Raw genomic sequence first — 26,268 nt, forward strand, 5'->3', positions numbered from 1 at the left:
AAAAATGAAATTAAAAAAATTAATCTTCAATCTGTTTCCACAATGTTCAATAATTTGAGTTTGCCCTAACAATGTAAGACACACCAATCATCTATTTAAATTGTTCGAGCAAGAAAGCTCAGTTGGGAGAAGGTGGGGGAGTTGGCTGTTTCTATATTGGCAAGGTGGCTTATTATTTTCAAAAACCATCGGTGTCCTATCCCTTCTAGTGGTGAAACAATCCAAAAGGTTCTGCTGGCACAGAAATTGGGCTTTCCCAACTCGCCCACCATGAGTTGCCTTTTAAACACACATTCCTAGACAGCTCCAGGGAATCAGCATTTCTAAGTGACTCTAGTAATCCAACAAGTTTGGGCAGCCCTTCTCCACAGTGGTTTTCAGCCCTGACCCTGTACTAGTCTGGAGAGCGTAAAAAGCAGCAGCCCAGCCCATATCCACGACCGATGCCCAGACCTCACCCCAAAGTGAATCAGCACCTCTGGACTTGGCCCCCTGCGCACAAACCCTCAATGGCAATCTGCATTTGAACAACCTCTTGGGGGAATCCATGTGCAACTGAAGGTTTTGACAAGGCTGTTAAAGGGCCTATCAACAGAACATCTAACTTTCCATCCCGAGGAGGATGGAGTTTTGCTCCCCACTCCCTCTTCCCATTTTACCACTACCAACAAAAGCAGCTTAAAATCTTTCCAGATGTCTATTTCTTTATCCTCTTGGCCACTGAAAGCCAACTGAAGAGGGATAGTGTGAGGCAAACCTCTCTGTTCCAAAATCATTTATTAATTGAAGTATGTTAAATAGCGTCCACCACTCTTACCCAAATGCCCCAGCAACTTTTAATTGGCAGTTTCTGTTTCATGTCCCAAACCAAAAACATTAAGGATCACTAGCATTCACATCCGTGAATTCATTTAGACAGTTTTCTTTAATTAACGATGAAGACACTACAGTTCTAAGTACCAGACAGAATCAGGGGGAAAAAAAAAATTGAAAATAAGCATAACACTATAAAGAAAACGCGGAAAAGTGAAACACTTCTAAATAAAAAGTATATACCTGGCCTGGTACCCATTACATATATACATAATACATATGTTCTACACGTATATACAATAAATGTTTTGGTAGCAACACAGACCATGCATTGGTCCTTCTGTACACAGATGAAGTAGCACCATTGGCAGCACCACCATCTGAAGATGATAAACCAAACTGCACATACATTAAATGAAAAAATATATATGTATTTAATCTGGCCCACCCTGCAGCCAAGAGGTGTCAAGGAAAGAACTTTGTAAGAAAAATTGTTCCGGGAACTACATTCTTAAGCCAATAGCAAAGCTCTAAGATCAACAAACAAAACAAAAACAAAAACAGAACAGCACTAAAGATGCCTATACAAATACAGACAAGTTTTCCTGTTTACTGAATTTGTCCTATCACGCGCATATTGGTTAACGCTGGGGAAATGAACATAAGCAAAGAGAGATTTAAATGCCAGGTGAATGGCAAGGATCTAGAACACCAGAGCTCCTGGTGTATACATCACAAATGCCAAGTCATCAACAAATGATGAAAGGAAGACAACTCTCCAGCTCAGTCATGTTTTCTAATCTTATTAGCTGATTATAAGCTCTTTATTACTGGTAAATTCCTTAAGAATAGGGTCAAACACCTTCACGATCTTTCTACCTCCTCTCAGCACCTAACTGGATGCTCTGGTTACAAGCATTGGGAAACCCAACATGCCATCCGACCCACACATTCTCTACCCATGCTTAGAAGATGGATGGACAGAGCTGTGGTGGGAACTCCAAGATCTTATCTGGCTTGACTCTGGAGATGATCAAAGGCACCAAAGTCTCTCCAAAACTAAGCTCACAAGACTGGAGGTCTTTCTCTTAGTATGGCAAGGCCATATTTCCTCACCTCCCAAGAAGTGCATGCTTCTTCTCCTAAAGTTTTTCAGCAGCCTTTATGAATGCAGCATTACCTCCTAGGTACACACGATGTCCTAGGAACACTAACTCCCCCGTCAAGTCATTGCAAAGAAGCGATTTCATGTTTGGCTTCCATCCACTCTCCTTCGCATGCCTTCCAAAGGGTCCTCCTGTCTCTCCCCAGTCAAGGTCTTAATTCCCACAGTGTCTCTGGTTTCAGGGCCTCTTTGCGTGATGGACTGACCCCACAGAGCTCCGCCAAAGCACTCGGAGCACTTCCCATTTGTCATGGCTCTACTGTCAGTGGATGATGTGCTCCCCTCCCATTTTTAAACCACCTGCAGCAAATAAAATTAAAGTTTTCAACTACCTGGCATATTGCATTCAGGATGCAAGACTGAACAAAACAGGGCTTCAGTATTGTGCAATACTGTTCCTTACAGTATAGTAAAATTGTTTCCTAGTACTTTAAATGTCTCAAATTTAAAAGACAGGAGACAATAGGGGAAAATAAAGGTTAAAAATCTCTACTTTTGGCTAGATGATTTTTAGTAAATCCATTTTTGCAGTCAACCTAGATTAGTTAAGAGTCCCTGACCTTTGAAAGTTAGCAAGAAATAGCCACAAACGTAACATCGGTACTGAATTGTCATTATTGACCCAGGTGGTTGATCATTAATGGATTCTCTTCACTTCTAGCTGGTTCTAGGACCCTTTTTTTTTTTTTTTTTTTTTTTTTTTTTTGCCCAGAATGAAGAGATCATCAAAGTCATGAACTATATTTGTTCTTTCCACAAAGGAGAATTTTAAAACTCTGTCTAGGTCTCTAAGAAAGAACACTGTAAAAGGTTGGTCTCATGAGGAAAAAGCCACTAACTTATAGGTTAACCAGAGGCTACGAGAAGCCCCGTTAATGTAATTCCTTGGCTGGCCTACAAATACTTGGAAATGGATAAAAGCCAGTTTTCAACAGGAACTGAACACAAGGATTTTAGCAGCTGATGTTGCTCAAGGTCAACCCCTCTGTAGGCAGAGCATGCGTTTTTGTCTTAAATACCAGCAACTTCCAGTTTTAAATTGGTGAAGTCTGATACCACCACCAAACCCAGCTCAGGGACCACTAGAAGCAGCTTATTAAATAAGAATTTCTACCTTTATGCTATTTGACTCAACAAACATCAGAGAAATTAACCAAGAAATGGCTTTTCCAGTCTGTTCGTTTCTGTTCTCACCCAAAACATGTTGATACTCTATGTGCAGAGGTATGTCGGTAACACATATTCAAAGTATAGTTTCCTTGAGAAATAATAACCAGCTTTACAGGAAAACAGTCAGGGCTGACTTTGTTCATTGATGTCTCTGTAACTACTTATGCCCTCATTGGAAGAAAGCAGGACAGTTTGCTTTCTTCCTACATTAGCAGGAGTAGTAGTCAGAATACTTGCAAAAATTTAAATTGGTTTGACCAAGAAAGTCGTTTTTATAAAAGTGTAAAAAAAAAATATTCATAGCAGATTTTTAAAATCGGTAGTGTTCTCGCCTCATAGGAAATGATGTAATTCAGCAAGTTCCTTGAAAACAATGGATTCTTATGACTACAGACCTATTCATCTTAGAAATTGATGAGCATGCAAATGATTAGAATCTGCAACAATGAACGTCGCACAACAGTCTGTGAGGTCCATGCCGTCCGGTTGAATTAACAGTAACACAGGCCTCAGCAGCATGAGGGGTTCCATTTATCTCCACTCCCTGTTGAGTTGAGTAGGGGTCCCCCCCGACCAGCTGGACGATGGGCAGCAGCCCCTGCAATGGCCCCCAACCTTGTCCCTTCCTTGTAGCCCCTCCCTGACCCGGGGAGCTCAACCCATCAGAGAAATGAAATGTTGCTCCTCTCCACAGCAGGGCTGGGAACTTCTGATAGTTTACATGGACTCTGAGGGAGCCTGACCTGGGCATTAATTCACTTAACCTTTAGGAAGTTTCCTGGCAAAAAAGATTAAAAACACCGTAGGCAGTATCTTTAAGTACGTCCACGGCCTTTTCTTTTTCACAAGGAAAAATTCCAAGATGTGTGTGCTTTCCAAACAAGAGGACGATTAACATCTTCACTGCTGGCTAGATGTTTCAGGAGCCGGTCATTATGCTTTGACATACTCTCTGTACACTGGGTTTTATTAACTAATCGCTAATAGGCCAGTACCCACCAGGGCAAATGGAACCACTTACATTCGGTTAAATCATGTAACATGGGATGGTCTCAGAAAATAAGAGATAAGGGTCCTGTGGAAAGTGACACATAGCCCTGGTTATGATAAAAACCATTTTTCTGGAATTTTAACTTCTGGTTAGAAGTCAAAGACAAGCACTCACTTGTCTTACCACCTTTCTCGAGAAATGCCAGAAATAAAATATCCTAACGTGTGCACGGAAAAAAAAATGGTAGCAGGAAACTTACAGAAGTGGGGGGAGGGGGAGAAGAAAAGATCGACAGTCTCTAGTTTATTATGAATAGAAATAAATTTCCAGAATTTACAAACACCCACATTGTTCATTCCAAAGAGAGCTTTTGATTTAAAGGGATCACCCAAGTCTCCTCCTCTTTACAGTATATACAATGGAAGACTTTGATTTCCTTTGCTTGTAATTTTGCTTCCATTCAATGGCCAATTTTAAGCTGACACTTGAAAATACCCAGGAGAATATATCCTTCTTCAGTTTAATTAACATGGCCTATTGCCTTACAGGAAAAATACAAAATTAAGATCAATTCTTGTAAGGATCTCAGCTCAACATCAGGGCTATATTACAAGAGATAGTATCCGCAAATATAACTATACAACTGAGAACCATCTAATGGCACTATGATTCTTATTATATTATTTTTCTGAATTACAATCTTAAAACAAGGATCGTACCCTAGTCTACTCTTGTTAGCCTTGTTTTAAGTATTTGCTCCACTCTTTACAACAGAACATTGTATACCTCAGTTCCACATCCAAAAAAGAGATGTACTGTAAGAAAAGTTACATTTTAATTAAAAAAAATTACACATATAAATCAAAACCTATGTTAAATATTTAATACTCTCTCCACCCAACGCGAACAGTTTTGTATGAAATAATTTACAACGATGCTTTGTCATACACAGTTTCAGCAGCAGATGAAATGGATCTTGTAAATGCAATGAGAGTAAACCCATTCTCTTGTGGCATGGTGGTGGGCCCATCAGCTCACGTGGCCAGCTAAGTCCTTAAGGTTGAAGATGAAGTTTATGCAGACTCATAGTTCTGGTGTCACAGTGCTTTTTTGCTTGGCACAATATAGTACGTGCAGTTCAGTCAAGGAGCTCCTGAGGATTGTAGAAAGTAAACAAACTGAAATGGATGCATCGTACCATCTACTGAGGAGGAAGATGTGAGGTCCTGGTTGTGAATCATGAAATATTCAGAGTCTGGGTACCCATGAGGAAAGGGAGGATTTGCTGAGGTCATTCAGGTCTTCATTCTGAAAAGGAAAACGAAAGGATTTGTCACCACGGGCATATCGCAAAACACACGTTGTATCAGTTTTTAAGGGTTTTTCTTTAAAAAGGAGGCGGTATCGGATAGGCAGAAGTCACAGGCACGAACAGTACTGTGTACTTAAATAAAATCAACAAACTGTATTTAACTTTTCCCCCCTTTCAAAATGCAAGCGTCTAAAGCAAATACAAACTCAAAATAGTCAATATTAAATCAGTCAACAGATCAATGGGATTTGGAGGTTTCAGAGTTTAGTAACACAAAAACACAAAATACTTCAATGTTCTGAGGGTCCAAACAAAAATGTGAATTATAGTTATTGTGTTAAAGTACTATAAAATATGGTAAGCAGGTTACAGTTAGGCTATGCTTCATCTTCTTTTGGTTCAAAGTCAACTGCAGATTTTAGAATTTGAAGTTGTGGGGCCTAACATCACAAAATCTGAAGTCAGTTTTTAATGTGACATGGCTCGACATGAGGATCTTAGATGTAGAAGGAGACCCAAGTGAAACAGGCATCATGAATCATTAAATTAAAAAAAGAAAGGGATTCTGATTTAGATCTAATAGAAATGCTATTCTGGCAGAAGCACATTGCTTCTATGCAAGTCCAGAAGGCAGACCTCATGGGGCATTACCCATGCCCTTCCAGAGAGGAGACCCCTTGTTCAACCTCATAAGCCCTCTTTTGCTCTCCAGTATTAATACTAGATAGGCCTTCTGAAGCCCACATTTTTGTTATCTATACATATCAATGCTTATAGAATGGCGCTGAGTAGATAGTAAATATTGCTGAATGGATAACTGGTTGCATTAAATACTATGGGGGGATATAAAGCTGAACTGTGCTACAGGCCCTGCTTTCTAGAAAATTTAGGGAGGAAGGTAAGCTCCATTCATAAATAGAAAGAATGCAAAAGAAAAAGGGGGTAAATCCCATGGCAGATGCACAGGAAAGAAGCTCTAGCTGCATGGAGGGAGGTAAAGAATGCTTCTAGCTGGGAAGAGAAAGGAAGTACCTGACACGTCTGGCTAGGCCTGGAAGAAAAGGAATAGTTTGGGGATGTGGAAACGGGATCGTATCTTTGCTGCTTCAGGGCTGTGTCCCCAGAGCCTCACACAGGGCCTGGCACACAGTAAGGACTCACTAAATATGAGTGGAACAAATCAAAGGGACAAAGCACAGGTCCCACTGATAGCACATGATAAAACAAGACCGGGGAAGGGTATGGCCACGGCAGGCCAAATGGAGAAGGATGCATTGTGTTGGATCCCAAGGTATGTGAAAAGGGGTCGAAAGAGGTAAATCTGCAAATGTAGGTGGGACAGATGGTGGAGAAACCCGAATGAAAGGCTAAGGTATCTTTTTCTAAGTCTAGGGACAACCAGGACATGTTTCAGGATATGTCCAGATGTAGCAGTACTAATCCATGTCAGCTCCAAGAAAAGGAACAGAGTCTACAATCCATACAATGTGTATGCTGATCAACATAACTGTTTTTCTCTCTCTTCCCTTGAAGGAGAGTATTAGCTGGGACCAGTCAACATTCACCATTTGGCTTTCAGGTAAGCTGAAATTTACTAAACATGGACTCTACTTTTATGAGATTTCTGTTGTTGTTTTCGTATTAACTCCGCCCCTAAATGACAGGTGAACAGTCTGTTTTTCTATAGACAAATAAAGACTTCCCATGGAGACACCAATGTAAAAACAAAAAATGACTCCAGGCTTTATCCCTCTGATTGCCAGAGAAACAGGACTTACTTTGTGTGGTTCCTACAAGTGAAAAGAAAACCCATCCCTTCAAAAACCCTGAAGACTGATCTCCAGATCTCTTACTTACTTTCAAGTTTTTCCTGAACTCACACTGCAATCTATCAGAATGTTCCTACAAGAATATCTAGACAGAGCTTCACACAGCTTCATAGCTCTGGGCCCAAGATGAAGTGGGAAGTCCACACTTTATTAAAGGGCTTGAGATAAACAAACAAACTGCTCATTTATAGAAAATGGGGGGGGGAGGTGTGGGGCAGGCGAAGGGCACACGGTATGCTTTTCATTTTATAGCTGGCTCTCATCCAGAATGGCTGAATGCACAGCTCAGCACAGGAACAAACTATCCAGTTTTGTCCTCACACGTGCCAACCCCGCATGGATGCAGAGGGGCAGAGATTGGGGGCCTCTCTGGGGAGGGAAAACCCTCTGGCTTTGCCAGATGCTGAAATCTATTGCTCTGGGCCACTCTGAACCCCTCCCTGTAATTTCCCACAAGTATTTAAGTTCAAAGAGCAGGAAACAAAAGGATCTACCAATGGCACCATAAACTTTCCCTGTAAAGTCTCAGCATACTACTTTTCAAAGCCCTTTATCGTAAATCCTGATCAACACATGTCTCAGCCCCTAACGCTACCTACTGGTGGCATTAGCTTGGGGATCTCTGAAAAAGTGAGCAAGTGGGAAAGAGGGAGGTTATGCTGACAGGCAGGGGATGGGCACAGAGGTGCTCAGCAGGCAACAGAGGCCGGGAACAATTTCAAGCGAAAGTCTGAAGTTCACATCTGTTTATCTTTGTTCCAGGGTGTGTGTGTGTGTGTGTGTGTGTGTGTGTGTGTGTGTACAGAAAATGTAGCTCCTGGGTAAATGATACGGATTTTTAACAGACATCCCTGAGTGAGAACTGTCCTTTCCTGCAGCCTCTTTGGGGTCTGCACACGTATTTCAAGCAAGCAGCCATCGTTGGAAGCATTTTTGGAATGCTTTCTCAAGTTCCCTGCCTTCTCAGCCTTGGGCATATTCTTTTGAACAGTCTCTATAGCAGCCGGTCTCGGCCCTTTGAGGGCACATTTGATCTGTGGAAATGGCCAAAAAGCTCTGGGAGCCAAATATGGTGAATAAAGGGTCCGATTAAGCCGGGTAATGGTTCCCAGCGAGGTATTATCTAAATCCAAAGAACCCCAAAACTAAAGTTCCCAAAACATAGCTGTTCACAATTGCTCTGCTGGAAATGAACTCTGAGGACATTATAGACAGACTTTAGGGTAATGTTCATGGGGCTAACGTTCCTTTGCCTTTATTCCCGCCTCTACACAACGGTCAAGAAGGCCACAACTGCACTCGAAGAAAGGCCCGCATGCAGATCATACATTTTTGGGATATGTTTTTAAAAAACCAATACCGGGGCGCCTGGGTGGCTCAGTCGGTTAAGCGTCTGCCTTCAGCTCAGGTCATGATCCTGGGGTCCTGGGATCGATCCCCGCATCGGGCTCCCTGCTCGGCGGGAAGCCTGCTTCTCCCTCTCCCACTCCCCCTGCTTGTGTTCCCCCTCTCGCTGTGTCTCTCTCTGTCAAATAAATAAATAAAAATCTTAAAAAATAAAAATAAAAAACAAAAAACCAATACCGATACTAGGCTCCCGCAGTCATTCAATTCAAGAGACATCTGTTGACTGACAAAAAGGCAGTGATAAGGACTATCCTAAGCACTGAAAAGGATGACATGGGTAGAAGTACCTTTGATGCACTTTATATATACAACCCGGCCGGACTCACACCAACCATATGAGGGATATATTGCAACAGTGTTTTACAAATACAGAAACTCATCTGTAACACCCATGAAGTGGAAACAAAAAAGCAAAACATTTCCTTGGAGAAGAGCTGGGCAAATATCAAATGGTGATGTTCCTAGGATACCTCCTCTCTAGTTACCTCACCAGGGAATAACTTCCGAACCCAGAAAGATGATGCACCTGTCACGAGATTTAGTAGCAGGAAATTACATTTTGACAAAATTTCATTGCCACATCAGCATCTCTTGTCCCCTTCCCTGTGTCTTCTCTTAAGATAAAACCCACCTAATCCTGTTGCCGGTAATGAAAAATGTAATTTTTAAAGCATTATCAAATAAGTCAACACTTGAGCAATGCTACTTGAGACCTATGGATTACTGCATTATTGCATCCGGTAGGAATTTACATCTTCCGGACTTGACCCACTTAAACTATGCCTATGATAGCTGAAAAACAGATAAAGCTTCTGCTTTCCTTCACACTCAGCCTACTGATTAGGCTTCACTGTAAAGCAGCTGAAAACAGCGAAAGATTACGATGCGTGTACAACGAAGGACCCACACCCTTTCAACAATGAATTTTTGGTCCAACCCATTGACTAAAAGTTTTATCTTGTATTCAAATGCCTGGAAACCTCCTGCCAATTTGTTGAGTCAAGGGCAACACAGTTATAAATATCTGGTTAAAGCATGACTAGCAGTCTACTTCCACTAAGAAATTAGAAGTAAAATAGTCTTAGTTGCTTCGCTATTGTCATATACCAAAATGTAGCCACAAAGTAACTCTTCCTCACCCAACTACGGATGAAAAAAAAAAATGACTACCGTAATGACTTTTCTTCAATGGAGATCATTGTTTGAAATCTTATATTGTAGATTCAACTAGAAAAATCGGTATAAATGAATTCCTCCACTTAAAGAAATGTGTCAAAACAGCACATTTCTCTTTCACTTAAAATAAACAGCTGTGACTTAAAAAAAAAAATTCTTGACTATAATATAGAAAATTTATAGACCACAGGAAAATGTAAAGAAGGAATAAACATTTCTCGAATTCTTGTCACCCAGGGAAAGCCACGGTTCAGATGTGGTTCTAAAGCTACTATTTGCTTAAAGGACTTGAACTTTTAAAATTCTGCATCCAGTGTCAAAAATGTTTCAATAGGACAGGAAAATAATGTTCCCATCATATTTAGATCTTCCCTGTTCTTAAAAAAAAAAATCTGTGATGGGAAGATATTTGAAATGTTAACCAACTTTTAAATGTTCTTGGTATTCTATTCCTTTCCCCTCCTCCCAATTCATTGTGTATGGGGAGGAGTATGGCAGTTTGAAGTAGAAAAAGCCTCTGGCTTCCTGGCTTTGATGTCCAAAAGCCCACGTCCTTAAGGGAACGGCACAGGGAAAGTATTCAGAACAGGAGGGGAGGATTCCTCTCAGAAGAGAAAACGGTTCCCCTCGCCTGGGATCAAAGAGAGAAATGGTCGGCATGGTGTGTAGCTCCATACCTGGTAGGATGCTGAATATGGCACTTGTGAGCTCTCTCTATATCTTGTCTTCCCAAGCCTGTTGATTTCTGATTTGACACAATTATATTCAACTGCATAGCACTGCTGTGACCGCAATTCATTTCTTCAGCCACCTCATTGATGCTGATGCAGTAATTCATGCTACCACTCATTTAAAGAAGAGCAAGTCTTCTAGAATGCTTACCTATTCATAAGGCACCTTACAAAAACACTGCAAAAGTATTCTGCTTTTAAGCATACCTGATTCTGGTGAACAGGCCAGTAAACTAAAAGAAATCATCAGTATAAATAAATTCATAGTTCTGGGAATGTACAGGTGCCCTGCATTTTAACATTTACACTATTCAACCTCTGATGGATAAAGGAGAGCGCTGACACATTTGATGGGTATGAAACACTTATTAAAGCAATTTCCTGGCTTAGAGTTCGGTTCTACCACGGTGGGGCTGGATGGCAGCATTTAGGAAGGAGCTCAGTCCTGTTAGCTATGGTAATCACCCAAGTAAAAAAAAAGCTAACCAAGTTAACCGAAGCTAACACCAAGTTAGAAAAGCTAACTCCAGAGGGCACAGGGAGAATCACTCTGCTCTTTAGAAGGTACACCTGGGAAGTTCTGGACACAGGGAGAATCACTCTGCTCTTTAGAAGGTACACCTGGGAAGTTCTGGACACAGGGAGAATCACTCTGCTCTTTAGAAGGTACACGTGGGAAGTGTCAGCAAGCTGAGACTCTGGTAAAGGACAGACCTAAGTGGAGAGAGAGGAGGAAGGGAGGGAGGGAAGGAGGGAAGGAGGGAAAGAAAGAAAAAGAAGAAAAAGAAAACAAAAATCAAGGTAGGATTGAACTAAAGAATTTCTTTAAAAGGTTTTGTCTCTTTGTCAGAGAAAGAGGAAGAGACAGAGGGAGCACAAGCAGGGGGAGCACCAGGCTCCCCCCTCAGCAAGGAGCCCGATGCAGGACTCAATCCCAGGACCCTGGGATCTTGATGTGAATTGAAGGTAGATGCTCAACGGACTGAGCCACGCAGGCGTCCCAGGACTGAACTAAAGGATTAAAGTTAGAGGTTAAGACCACAAGACGTTTGCTACTTTATGTTAACAAGAAGCTAAACCAACATCTTTTCAAAGAGGCCAGAACAGAGCTGGCAAGACTTGGTTTCATGGTCTTAAAAGGCAAAGGGTAAGTGACCAGCCAGGCGGGTGCTTTCATGGGGTTGCTTAAGGAGCACTTTGCCTGGGCGTCACATGGGCGAGAGCGGGTGCAGATAACAAGGTTGCCGGCCGTGCCTTCCAGCTAGCAGGGCTACCAGGCAGGAACAGTCAGGGAGAGCTGCCAACATGTGAGAGGCCACCTCGCTCCAGTTCCCCTTGTGTCCCAGTGAAAGTCCTTCTGGCAGGGCTGGTGACTTCTGGAGCCCACCAGCGAAGAAAGGCACATGTATCATGAAAAGAAGAGAAGAGAGGGGCTGACCCAGGAGCTGACCCCCCAGCCTGTGCGCCCCCGCTGGGAATCCCAGCAGCGTTATGGACCTCTCCCGCCCCAGCAACAAAGGGCAGGAGCTGGGGCGGGAAACTTGTTGAGAGGGTTTGAGATTTATGGAGAAGACAGATGAAAACAACAACAACATATGGTTCGCAACAATTAAAAGCATTCTGCCAGGGGCGCCCGGCTGGCTCAGTCACACAAGCGTGTGACTCTTGATCTTGGGGTCCTAAGTTCGAAACCCACGTTGGGTGTGGAGAATACTTAAACATAAAATCTTTAAAAAAAAAAAAAAACAGTATTCTGCCAATAATGTATTAAATCTGAAAAAGCATTCAGAAATCTTTTAAGCTGAAGAATATTCACTTTAGTTATTTCCCATTCTTTTTATTAATAGGGAGTGTGCTGATAAAGCAAAAAATAAGGTAAATGGGGGGCCAACACCATAAGAGCCCTTCCCCCATCCCCCCGCAACGTAACTCAAAACGTCTCCAATCTCTCTTCTACTGAAATTAGAATGCATCCCCCCATACATGACAGTCAAGGTAGAGGAACTCAGAAAAACAATCCCTCTCCATTACAAGTCAGACCACATAATGTAGAACAGGAAGCTTTAATTTTAATGGAGCTCAACCAAAATCAACCTGTTGCTTGAAGACATGAAAGTAATATGATGCCTTCTTCCCTACCTGAGAAAACAAGTCATAAAAGTCGGTCTTTCTTCTCCTTTCATGGGACCTATTTCTGCAGTATATTCTCTCTCCTAGGAATTAAATTCCAGTTCTGAGGTTTATAGTTTATATTGTAATTTCACACCAGTTTGTTGTTTTGTTTTGTTTTTAATGTTCAGAAATACAGGATATAGGTTTTATTGGTCTGGCTTTGATACAAACCAGTAGACTTAAGTTAAAATCACAACTTAGTTTACCATGTGGTGTAGAGATAGTAAAAAAGTGTTTGCAGTACCGTTTCTGTAATTAGGCAAAAGGGAATCCGGCGGGCTCAGCCCGGTTGTACTGCCTTTAATTTTTCTGCTAAACACTGAACAGATTTTGCATTTTTTTTTCCTTTTTTTATTCTTATGTTAATCCCCATACATTACATCATTAGTTTTAGATGAAGTGTTCCATGATTCATTGTTTGTGCACAACACCCAGTGCTCCATGCAGAATGTGCCCTCCTCAATACCCACCACCAGGCTAACCCATCCTCCCACCCCCCTCCCCTCTAGAACCCTCAGTTTGTTTTTCAGAGTCTATCGTCTCTCATGGTTCGTCTACCCCTCCGATTCCCCCGCTTCATTCTTCCCCTCCCGCTACCTTCTTCTTTTTTTTTTTTTCTTAACATATATTGCATTATTTGTTTCAGAGGTACAGATCGGAGATTCAACAGTCTTGCACAATTCACAGCGCTTACCAGAGCACATACCCTCCCCAGATTTTGCATTCTTTGCACCCTCCCCAGAGTCGTATCAGAAATGTCTTCAAGAAAGCAAGGGGCTGATTTTACATTTGAGTAATTGTCTGACTACCCAGTTGTTTCTTATCAACCATCAGCAGCTTTTCCGTAATAGCCTAAGAAGCACAGCACAGAACAAGCGTTCACACAGACAGCCCGGGGTCTGCAGTGGGCTGAGGTAAGGATCATTAACACCACTGACATCACTCTTGGCAGCCAGAGAAAAAGGAAAACCTGTGGTTAATCTACTTCCTACTCACCACAAGTTTCAGCCGGAGTCCCCGATAATACGGGTTGTGGTTGACTTTATGGAAGAACTTGGTAATGCAAGAAAAATGTACTGAACCGAACAAGCATCTTTAAAAGGAACCACGAGGTACCTCAGCTGTGTGGCCCTGATCTGGAGGTATTCTGGTCATTAAACGGGCCTAACGGAGGGCAGGGCCATTCCCAACTGTTCCCACTAAGGTCAAGCTCAATAGAAGACTTTCCCTACTGCGCACGTCTAATTAACATCTCCTGGAGGCCATCATCATAAATCACAAAGAAAAAGGTTTTACTCTTTGTCTTCCTTCTTGCCTTGAGAAGGCTAAGGGGAGATTGTGGGGAAGAATTTGATACAGATTCTTCACAGTTAAGTGAGCTGTTGTTATTTCTGGGGTCTAAATGATGAATGAAAACTGAATGAAACCAATTGAAACTGGTCATCAATACAGAAGTATAGGGCAGCATATTTCAAATGTATTCAGTGCACAACTGTGACTTGTCTTACCTTAAGAATTCTTGTTACGGAAGTGCAAGTCATAAAGATTTCTGGGCTATGAAAGCAAGCCTTTTTAAAAGTCAATGTGAAGGAGGATGGAAAACTGTCCCATCCATCTTAGGCTACAGAAGGCCACAGGTGGGACCTCTTTGTAACTGGGTTATGTTCAAGATAAGGTTTAACGTGGCTTGCAATAAAGTAATGCAACCTTGAGTTGCCACTACCTGAGTGATGAGTATCCTGTATGGGATTCTGAATCCTAAAATGTAATTTAGGAATTTCAATCCAAAAAAGTTACTTTGAGAAGGAGGATGGTCCTACCACATGGCTGTTAGCTTTTTAAAGCCTGATCAATTTTAACTCAAAACTTATTTCCAAGTTAAAATTTAAAAGGAGACTAAGACAACTTATATGATCTCTCATTCTTTTCTTTGTGACTTTGGGCACGTTACTAACTCTCTTCCATCTCAATATTTTCATTTGTAACACCGGGATAACAGTACCCATTTCATAGGGTTATGCCTTGAAGTTAAATGAGATAATACATGAAAAATTCTCATCGCTGTGCCTCCCACACAATGAGCCCTCAAACATTAGCTCTTATGGTAAGAATTCTTATGAAGAACTAGATATCCCTGGATCTCCGATTTTTTCCTGATAACCCAAAAACACACACCAACCAAAATGCATTGGTGGAACTAACAAGCAAGAATGAATCCATTGGCCAGATGCCAGCCAAGGGCTGAGGCCAAAGCCAAGATCAGAATGTGTCTTGGGAAGGGAGACAACAATATTTGAGAGAGGGGGTGGTAGTTATCACGGAAGTGCCCAAACAAAAAGAGAAGGTAAACGTCGTAGAGGTAAAGCTAAAAATAAGACCCTGGGACAGGATTTTAGACAAAGACCTGTCTACCTACACAGGGAACAGCAGGAGTTAAATATTAGGACAGAGAGCATTAGCATATCTTTGAGCAGATCTTAAATTAATGCCATCTAGAGAAACACTGCTGAGAGCCCACTTCTCTTGCTTTCTCAGAAGACATTAGAAGCCTGAAGTCCTCCTTCCCCCCATCCCTTCTAAGTACCTGCTAATGAAAGACTTATAATGCTCCATGAAAGGATTCACAAAGAATTCTCATGAATAGGCTTAAATGGATGTTCAGTGAGATTCTCCTGCACTATTTCCAGGTTCCGAAGAAGCATGTTTCTAATTGTTGGGGGAGGAAATGGGTGGCTTTTGTTTCCGAATTCTTGTCCCCAGTCTTGCGTCTGAAGGAACAGAACAGGAGTGTGACAGAGGCAGTCAACGCTGCCTGACTTACCTGACAAAAAACTGAAATTGCTGCCAGACGCACACGGCTAATGGCTGGGGAGATAGTGTGTGGGGGGGGGATCTGGAAAGATAATCTGAAATAACTGATAATGTAGACATTGCTTGCATTGCTAAGGTCTTTGAAGCAGACAATGGTGCAGATTTCTAAGTGACTGCAAACACTTCCCTATTGTCCAGGAGAAGGAGGCCAAATTCTTCCAGTTGACAAGGAGCGGCTGACCTTTCACCCGCTGACCCCAGAGTTCGTGGTCCTTTGCTTTCATCTCTCAAGTCTCACTTCCACGTTGCTCTTGTTCCTCTCTCTGTTCCCCATTATCTGACAGCTCGGCCATTCACTTTTTCATTTGGAGAATCTGCTGAGAAGTTCCCTGGGGACAGCATACTGAACTGACCTGCACCAGCTCCTGAGCTGGCTGCCCGGCTGAACTAGAAGCCTCCTGAGGACAGCTGGGACAAATTCCTCATTAAGAGGTGGTGGCAACTCTTAACTTCTCATAACTCGTAACTCATAACCTCCTTATGAAGGCTGTTTCTCAGGGGCGCCTGGGCAGCTCAGTCGGTTGAATGTTCAACTCTTGATTTCGGCTCAGGTCATGATCTCAGGGTTGTGGGATCAAGCTCTATGTCAGGCTCCATGCTCAGCACAGAGTCTGCTTGTCCCCCTTCCTCTGCTTCTTCCCTCCCCCAGACTCTTACTAGCATGTGCTCTCTCTCTCTCTCAAATAAATAAATAAATCTTAAAAAAAAGAATATTTATCAGTGATCCTAAGGGGATCACAGCCCCAGGGGCGATAGAGGGGGGTCTGTGAAGGTGATCCTCAGGCCCACTGGTGTGCCAGGCAGGGAGCCATCTGGATTTCAGCTGAAACACGCTCATGGGGCTAAACCACTGTTCTCTGTGGAGACCTTCTAGCCTCCAAGCATTTCACTAAATCTCGAGTTCTCAATTTGGGTGGGCAGGAATAATTTCTCCCTGCAAGAGATATTTGGTAATGCCTGGAACCATTTTTGGTTGTCACAACTGGGGTTGGGATGAGGTGGGAGAGAAGCTGTTGGCATCTAGTGGGTGGAGGCCAGGAATACCCCTAAACCTCCCATGACGAACAGGACGGCCACCTACAACAAAGACTATCTGGCCCCAAATGTCAAGACCTCCAAGGCTGAGAAACCATGCTCCAGAGCTGTTGCCGAAGCCACCAAACGTGCTTGTTAACTGTTTCTGGGGTTCACACCAGTTCTGTGGGAGAGAGTGAGGGAAGAGGTAGGTGTCCTGTTCCAAGGCCTTCCTTTATTTATGATGGCCACACTTCAGAATCCCAATGGGTACACTCCAGGCTCATGGCCTTTCACAATTTGTCACTGCTGGAAACTTACTTCTGCTGTATCCCATTCCCTTCCTTTTCTACTAGAAGATAGCCGATCTGATTAACCGGTCCAGGCCCATGTTTTCCTATGTCCCTCCTCCACAGGAAAACAAGAATGTCTGGTTGGGATATAAAAGCAATGACTAAAGAGGGGAGAATAGCAGACATGGTGGAGGCCAAAGCAGCAGAGTGTGGGGAAGGCTAGCAGGTGTGAGGTTGCTCCATCTACACTGACCATGAGAGACGGACCCCACAAGGAGATACCCTTGATCACTCCCAGGCTTGTATCTCATCCGACTGAGCCAGTACTTTGTGGATGGTCTTGGACAAGTCACTTGACCTCTCTTTGCCTCCACAATTTAATGAAATGGAGAAAATATCTAGTCTTCACAATCATTTGTAAAACTCAGCGAGAAAGAAGAGACTTTCCTTTTGTTATTTGTGACTATTAGTCATGCTCATCGTCCTCAAATATCTGGGAGTAAAAGGAAGTTAAGAATTAGGTCCCCTCTCTTCCAGAATTAGCCAACTTTTTAAAATAAATCCACTAATTTTGCTCTCTAAGAGGCAACTCCTAAGTCAGACTATTTCCTAGAGATTTTTTTCACTTTATGAAATACTCACCTTGGAAGATGATTTATTACAAAAAAAAAAAAAGTCAAAGTTCAAGATAGAAATTTCAGTTGCTGTTTCTAAGTATAAGATGTCTTTTTAGGAGGATACTTTTTGGGTCTGTTTTCCCTAAAACTTAAACTTGAAAAATAGCTGGGTGGGGGGCAGGGCACAGAGACCATCATCAATGAGAGTATGCAGGGTTCAAGATTCCAAAAATTAGATGATGAACAGAAAGAACAAGTTGATCTCCAGGTAGTTAAGTATGAAGCTTTTCAGATGGAACCCAAAGGTAATGGTAATAAGAACAAATCCTCCTGAAATAAAGCCACAGAAGTTACTGTGGTGCTTTAGTTCATAAAGAAAACAATAGCTTCTATTCTTTCTACACCGTAGCCGACGAAGCTGACGGAATGCCTTCCGAGTAAAACCCAACCACACAATTTCACCATTACTTCCCAACAGTGGCAGGCTCTAATTAACATTTAATGAACATCCCTATGATGTACTTTGCTTAATTCTGCTCAAAAAATGCCTTATGTTTTTCCCATAAAACCATGTCACAAATGGGCAACGGTCTACCTCTTCATTTGGTTACTCCCACTTTCCTTTCTGAATGGTATAAGGAAGAGCATCACTATGTTAAGTGTCCACGTCAAATCTTCTTCTTAGGAGATGCTTCTCTTCCTTCCTGTCCTTCCACCCTGAGCTCTCCTCACTCCCAACCATCAGCAGCACCAAACAGAGCCTCTAAACACAGCCCCTGACTTCACACACATCATTTCTGCTGGATCTTCCCCACAGAGCTTCCAGGAGAAACAAAGGCCTTCCCAGAGTCTTCCAAACAGAGGTGCAAGGATTAAGAGCAGCCAGATCCTTGCTGATTTCCTCTTTTAATGCATAGCTAGAGGGAATTAACAGGAAGGTGACTTGAGAACCATTCGGCATAAGTAAATAACCTGGTGGGAAGCGTAGTATAAGGACTAACCAAAATATGCATCTGGATGACAAGTATTCCGATTTTTGTTTTAGATGCTCCATTCCCATTTCAACAGGTGACTTCCACCGTGTGACCAAGTCATCATAGAAAGGGCTCAAAATTAATATAAACAGAACAATCAAAGTAGTCCCACACCTGGTATTATGAGGACTTCCTCGATCATATGATTATTGTTAAGACTTAGAATCATGTTGCCTAAGCCCATGAAAATGGTGAAGAGTAGCACTGAGGTAAGATTTGGGGTCTCCTCATGCCCAACAATCCTTTTTCTAACCATGAGTCATTAAAATCTTAATAGCCCAACTATTCAGAAAAGAAAACAGTCTCCCCCCAAAAAGAAAAGACCCCCCAAGAAGAAAAAGCAAGTTGGTATCCAATAAGAATGCAAAGCAAGATTCTTAGCAGCCAAGTCATTCAACTATACAGTGGGGACTTCCATTAGGTAAAAGGGGCAAACATATAGTAGAAAAAGACCCCAAAAAGTCTCTGAAGACTACAAATTTATTGTAAGTGAAGAATACACATCAATTTAGTTCAAAATTATTATAATATCAAGGTATTAAATTAATAGGGATTTGAGATATAGATAAACACTAGGTATTTCCACTTATTACAATACCACATCTAGCTTTGGTCTCTACTCTTCAGGTATACTGGAGAAAATAATAACTAAATTATTAAGCAATGAAATAAAGTCATCCTTCTCAAACTTTAATGTGCTTAGGATCTCTTGGGGGTTTTGTTAAAATGTAGATTCTGATTCACCAGGTTTGTGGTAGGGCCCAAGATTCTGCATGTCTAACCTGCTGTCAGGTGACCCAATGTTGCTGGTCTGAGGACCACACTCTGAGCAGCAAAGGAGGAAAGAACCTTGAAGAAAAGGAGAAACATACTATTTAATTTCAGTAAAAGAATAATAAGAGGGCTTAACTGGAGACTTTAAGGAAGGCTACCCATGATAAGCCATCTGTTCTCCATCTCAGTAGGGTAAATGAGCTTAAATTACAGCAATAGTTTTGAACTGAAACACAAAGAAAAATCTCCAGGCCGAAAGTTTCTAGAAGAGTTAACTGGACAAGAATGAGAAACCTCTGCCTCGCAACTCCTGAAAAAAACACAGAAGATCTGGATGACTGCAAAGAAGACACTGGGAAGACAACAGACTCCACACTGATGGGTTTCTACCTGCTTAATGTTCAGGCTGCAGGAGACTAAAGACAGTTGGACTGAGAAAAGAGGGCTGGAAACTGTGATCCAATACATTTCTATCTCTTTAAAACACGGATGCAGATTACTTTGATGTCCGGAGGTCCTGGTCAAGAGGAAGTGAGCACGGCCATGTGTGTTAGCTCACAGATGACAGAACCCAAATAAACAAGCATTCACCACAACCCAAAGGAATACAGACACCCTGCCCTCCAGCCGTCTTTTATCAAATAAACCTCAAGGCACAAATCGGAGGTTAGTTCTTAACTCCCTGTCTTTATTATTCGAGGGGACCAGCAGGTAGGAAAAGCCAACTCAGATCTCATCTGGAATACGAGAGTAGAATCAACATAAATATAAACAACATAAACAATGAAATGCTTATAGCGATCTACACCTTCAGCTTTGAAGCATCAAAAGTACTGATATCAAAATATGCTCCCATTTTTCCACAGAGCATTAATTCATCCTCCATAATGTTTCTGTAGAAAAAGGCTAACTCTCTGTGCAGGGATCGCATCCCCAGAAACATAGGATGCATGCAGAGGAAGATCCAGAAGAAGCACGTTTTGCATCCGGGGAAGCAGTAAAGCCATCATGACTCCAAGGTATCAAAATGTGGAAAAGACTCAAAATTAAGCACAGAAGGATGGTCTGTGTGTACTAGTAACTTCCATTCACATCAACAGACAGTAGCAAACCGGTCCAATTGCTAGAAGAAGGCAAACAGCCCCGAATCAAGAGCTTGCCCTTCCGTCCAACTTAATAGCAAGTTCGTTACTACAAGGTTCCATTTTCACATCAATGAAGTTGCAATTTCATTCACTGGGCCTGACCCGCTGCTCTGACCAGGAGGTGCAGCTTTACTGCTCTGGAAGAGAAGCTCCAGGGAGGCAAGCAGAGGTTTCTAATGGCTTTAGGAAATGGAAGGAACATGGGGTGGCCAGAGATACTCCCCAAGAGCTAATTCTAAAACCACTGCTGGGGTGGGCAATTTGCAAGCTATGCAATGCCCATGAGTTGTTTTCCTAAGCAGTGGGGACAGAATGAAAATGCATTTCATCAAGGGTTATGGGATACAGCAGGAATAGAAACTGTCTGCAAGGCACTTACCCTTGTGGCTACCTGATGGGGGTAAGACCCTAGCTCCCCCTGGCAATCAGGCACTCAATCAACATCACTGAGCTGCTGTTCCTGGTAAAATGGTGATAGAAGTGCCCACTCATTGGGTTGTTGTAAGGATTAAATGAGATACTGACTGTAAAATACGTGGCCCAGACCCTGACCATTCAGCAATTATAGAACAATTAATCTAGCCGATCCAGAAGCAAGAAGCCACTGGGGTGGGGGGTAGAAAGAGGAACTCAAAGGAAAAGGAAGGTATTTGCCACGTAAGCTCCTTGCTCTTTACAATACTTCTGGGGTGTCTGCAGAGAGGAGCACCTCAAAAAATGGTGTCAGTAGAAGCCCGCTAATGATACTCATCGTCCATAAGGAATACTGTCCCATTGTTTTATCACTGGGTATGAAGGGGCTTCCTGTTTTGCTCTGAACTTATCATTTTAGTAGTTGATCCATGATTTAAAATGGATTGTCCTTAGCAATTCTAAAGCACCCCAAACTTTTTTTTAAGATTTTAATTATTTATTTGAGAGAGAGAGAGAGAAAGAGAGCGTATGTGCATGTGCATGCAAGAGGGGGAAGGAGCAGAGGGAGAGGGTCGAGCGGACACTGTGCTGAGCTCAGAGCCTGACATGGGGCTCGATCTCAGGACCCTGAGATCATGATCTGAGCCAAAATCAAGAGTTGGATGCTTAACCGACTGAGCCACCCAGGTACCCCCAGCACCCCAAACTTTTATAACCTGAATTTTTATACTTCATTAGCTGAAAGGTAAAATTCTATCTAGGCATGGTAGAATCATACTATATTCCCCATATGCCATGAAATTTAATTTTCTGACTCTGTGAATAAACTTCGGTTTGATTAACATCATTTGCCAAATTGTTCTTGATGCTTGTCATCTCCACCTCTACCTGATTTATCATTGTGTTTCATACATAATTGGCACTCAATAAATAACTGTTTATAGATATAAAGGTATATATAAGAAAATCAAATGCACATACACACATATTCTAAGGTCCCTATGACTTGATTAAGAGTAATTTTAGGGGCACCTGAGTGGCTCAGTCAGTTAAGCAGCCAACTCTTGGTTGGTCATGATCTCAGGGTCATGATCTCAGGGTCATGAGATGGAGCCCTGCATCGGGCTCCATGCTCAGCACAGAGTTGGCTTGAGACTCTCTCCCTCCCTCTCTCTCTCTCTCTCTCTCTCTCAAATAAATAAATAAATAAATATTTTTTAAAAAAAAGTAATTTAGGCAAAGAAAAATGGCTCTTAAGTTTTTGCAGTTTCCCTTACATTTAACAGTAAGTAGGGGTTTGTTAACCTTTTAACAGTGTTATGCCCCTTTTGATAATTTTTTTTTAAAAAGCTCAATCTAATAAAGGTAAACACATCTCTCACACACACACACACACACAAACACACACACACAGAAACACACACACAGAGTCCCCACCAGCAATACACCCCACGTTTGTTCCGTGTCAACCACTATGTTATGAGTTTGAATGCGCATTATTTCATCTAATCCTCAGGACCATCCTGAGATTGTATTACTATTCCTGTTTTAAAACTGAGAAACTGAGGTTTGGAAAGGATAGTAAATTCCTCAAGATCTCAAAGCTAAGTAAATGGGGCCACCAGGATTCAAAATCCCTGCTCGTGACCACACATTTACAGACAATGCTAGAAAAAGCATGGGTAGAAGTATTGGCAAGCCTCTCATCTAAACACAGTCCACCGGAATAGACAAAGTTATTTTTATAACAGGAAATGGGGGTAAGCTTCGTTGTTTATAGAGCATAATGAGAAATTACATAGCAAAATGCCATTCTGATAAATCTACACGAAATCAGCTAAAACACCATTTCACACAAGAGGCAAGCACCTGGATATCGGAAAGACCTCCACTTCTGGAAAACAGTCTGCCAAAGAGATTGCCATCATATAAGCATGCTTTTCTCCCTTGTTATGTGCCCTCCTGTAAAAATACTACCTACGGAATCGCTCATTTCTTGAAGAGTCTAGACAGTGGTAGATGCAAGCAACTGGCTGTGACTAATAGATTCTGACAAACACACACAAACAGAGATGAAAGGTAAAGTGCACGGCCTGACATTTATGGGCCCCATAAAATAGAAACCCTGTCCCCTCTAAGACTGCAGGCTCTTCTGGCCCAGTGCTCCCAGTTGCAGGATCCAGTCTGCGGGGGAGATATTTTTATCCACCTCATTGTCCTTCAGTCCTTCCACCCTTTATTTAGAAAGCCAAAATAAAAATCAGAAAGAGCATATTGATCGTCATAAGCCATACACTATAATATGTAAAGAGAATTCCTTTGACATTAGCAGCCACCAAAGAACAGAAGATTAAAAAGTAAATCATAAACAGCTGCATCTCCCCTTCCAACTGTTTACATTCTTAGACATCCACTTTTTAAAAATATTCCCTATGTAGATCAAAACATGCTGTACTGGAGGGGAGGAAAACAATGACGTTAGCTTTAAGATATTATACAGTTTACATATAAACAGAGCTTCGGTGTCATTATTCTAGTTGGCAGCAACTGATCTACATGGCTCAAGTGGAGAGCTGTAATTGTGTTAATTATCTCTGTCTACAGAAAACTCTAAAATATATATGTAACCTTTAAAATGGCATCTAGCCCGGGTGTGTGTTCCCTATCGCATAGTAGGGGATACAAGCGGCTTAACAAATCAAAACAATCCAAAAGCTCTGCACGTTGAACTTGGGGGGCACCGGGCGTGGGTGACAGGGGATGCCGTTATTGGAGACACCCTGTCCTTTCATCCTTGCTTCCCTCCCCTTCGTCCTCCCAACTTTTTTTTTTTTTAACTTTCCCTTACTAGCTTCTCCCTATCAATGGGGGCCACCCATAAAGACTGATCAGCCTTATTACTGATCCTCAGGCTTAGAAAACTGGGTGGCCCCATCCCAACACATGTAGGTAGAAGAGGGCAGGGAGGAGTCAAATCTCTAACATTCTGTTACATTTCCAAGAGATCAACAGTTGGCAAAAAGTCTTTAAAACACAGTGTCCATCTACAGACTTGACACATGTACTTTAATTGCCCGTAGAAAGGGAGATACTTCATTCTAAGCACTTTTAAATTGTAACATAAGCTCACTTCCATCAGGAGTAGCCAATTAATATCAATGGTAAGAGAGCCAGTAAGTTCAGGCAGATAAAAGAGTTGGCTGCCCTGAACTATCATTAAGAAAGCATTTATCCTATACCCACATGTCTGAGGGATGAGCCAAGGTGAACCACCAACTTCATCTTACTGAGAAAATTCGGATGTTCAAATCTGGCATCAATGACCTCACTGAATGAAAACATATTCTCTCCTGAAGGTGGTGAAACAGTCCTGGATATGCTTCCTAGGTCAGCGAATCCGTGGCCCAAAAGTTGCCGGGCACTGTTTGAAAACATTAACCGCACGACTAGAAGTCAATGTCCTGACATCCAAAGCTCTATGTGTTAACACACATCTGAAGGTTTAGAAGGATGAATACACAGAACTAATGTATTTTGCCTTCAGAATACAAGTAAAGAAGATAGTTTTAGAAATCAGATGACTTATTGATCAATTATATCCTTATCAATGCATTACAATAGCAGTGTGAATTCAAACGCAATGGTCCAAACCACAAATGGGACAGAATTCTGGGGAAGCCCCAGATTGTCTCCTGTGAAATATAATGGTTCCTCCTTCCCTTAACAGGCTTCTGAGAAGGCAGCCATTTATATAGCCAAAGAAAGGTCTCAATGCCTGTGTGCTTGCTTTCAACGATGAAGGGCGTGTGTAAGAAGCACAAATATATTTGTCTACTTATAAAGTACTACAACTAATGGGTCATGACAATGACTCCAAGTCATACTGACATTTGGGGGAACCCGCAACATACAAAGTAAGAAGCTTCCATCAGGGAGGATGGTTGGTGCCCCCAAATTCGTGCCCTCCTGCAAACCCAGTTCTGGGCAGGTAGTAAGCTGACAGTACCAAACACGTTCGATCATGAGCTCCATGAGAAAGAAGCTTCCCTGGCCAACACCATTTAGGAACTATCCCCCTCTTGACATCAGAGCCTTCACATTTTGTTTAACCCTGTGTTTCCCAAACTGAGGATCAGAAAATATGCAGATCTTATTTCATATTATAGTCAATAAGATGTTAATACACCAATAATTTATAATTTCACATACAATTTATATGTCACAAGAATTGTTGGCTGCTCAGATTTTGAAGGAAAATGAACTTATTTATTTATGGGTGGGGAGAAAGAATGAAGAGTGGAGATAACAAGCTTCGTCCCCTCATTATTCAAACTCAATTTGAATTCAGAAAACCACTCTTCAGTTTTTAAGGCTCATGTATGAAAGCTGTTTTACTTTTACCTTTTTTTAAAAGATTTTTATTTATGTATTTGACAGGGAGAGAGAAAGAGAGCACAAGCAGGGGGAGCAGCAGAGAGAGAGAGAGAGGGAGAAGCAGGCTCCCCACTGACCTGGGAGCCCGATGTGGGCCTCAATCCCTGGACCCTGGGATCATGACCTGAGCCGAAGGCAGACGCTTAACCGACCGAGCCATCCAGGTATCCCCAATGAGTACTTTAAAATTACAAAAAACATCGTAAATGAAAACACCATACTTTTTCAAAATATTAAAAAGAATGTTATATTCCCTTTTAGCCTAAATATTTTCTCAATATACAGCTATGGATACTGGGAACATGTGAAGTTTGAATGTCTAAATGTGACTATTTGGACTTGGGTAGAAGTTTTACTATATGGGGTTAAACTCTTCTATAATATAGAAATAATTACAATGTGGCAGACTATTACCTGCATCCCTTTCTTGGTTTCCAAAAGGCTGGAATGATTTACATATTTTCTAAAATATCTTTATGTGTATAGATCATATACTGCCAGAAATACAGAAATGAAACACAACGAGCATAATGTTTATAAGGAGGAAAAAGGAAAAGGTGGTAAGGAAGGGATGACCTTAAGTTATCAGATGCAAATGAGAACAACCCCCACAATTAGCCAGATAGGACATAATCCAAGGTTTTTAAAATGTCCAAGTAAGTGAAATTTTTGAAACTACAGATAGATACGGGGATTGTCTTGAAGACGTTTTTGTAAATTCCTCTAACAAAGACACTCAGTGCACATTAGAAATTATTTTATCCAGTAACTGTGGAATAAGAGAGGCTCTACAATTATACATTCACTTCTGTTTGTGCCCAGAATATGACTCATAGAGGCCCAATGGGGGATAATGAAAAAAATAAGCCCTAATACCCCAAATTGCCTGTTTCAGGGGGAAAAAAT

The 26,268-nt window shown here is 41.8% G+C and overlaps 1 protein-coding gene across 1 annotated transcript in view; it reads right to left on the minus strand.

Annotated features, from left to right (window-relative positions):
* Window positions 1–906: 906 nt before the first annotated feature.
* IRS1 (insulin receptor substrate 1) overlaps window positions 907–26,268 on the minus strand; it is a 63,778-nt gene continuing 38,416 nt past the window's right edge. Inside the window, exon 2 of the mRNA XM_045867852.3 lies at window positions 907–5,447. The gene's annotated coding sequence lies outside the window, so the exon portion shown is untranslated. The remainder of the gene's footprint in view (window positions 5,448–26,268) is intronic.

The sequence above is a fragment of the Mirounga angustirostris genome, unplaced genomic scaffold (assembly GCF_029215605.1).
Source record: "Mirounga angustirostris isolate CCGP_5_RB_7025 unplaced genomic scaffold, mMirAng1.0.hap1 SCAF_3, whole genome shotgun sequence".
NCBI lineage: Eukaryota > Metazoa > Chordata > Mammalia > Carnivora > Phocidae > Mirounga > Mirounga angustirostris.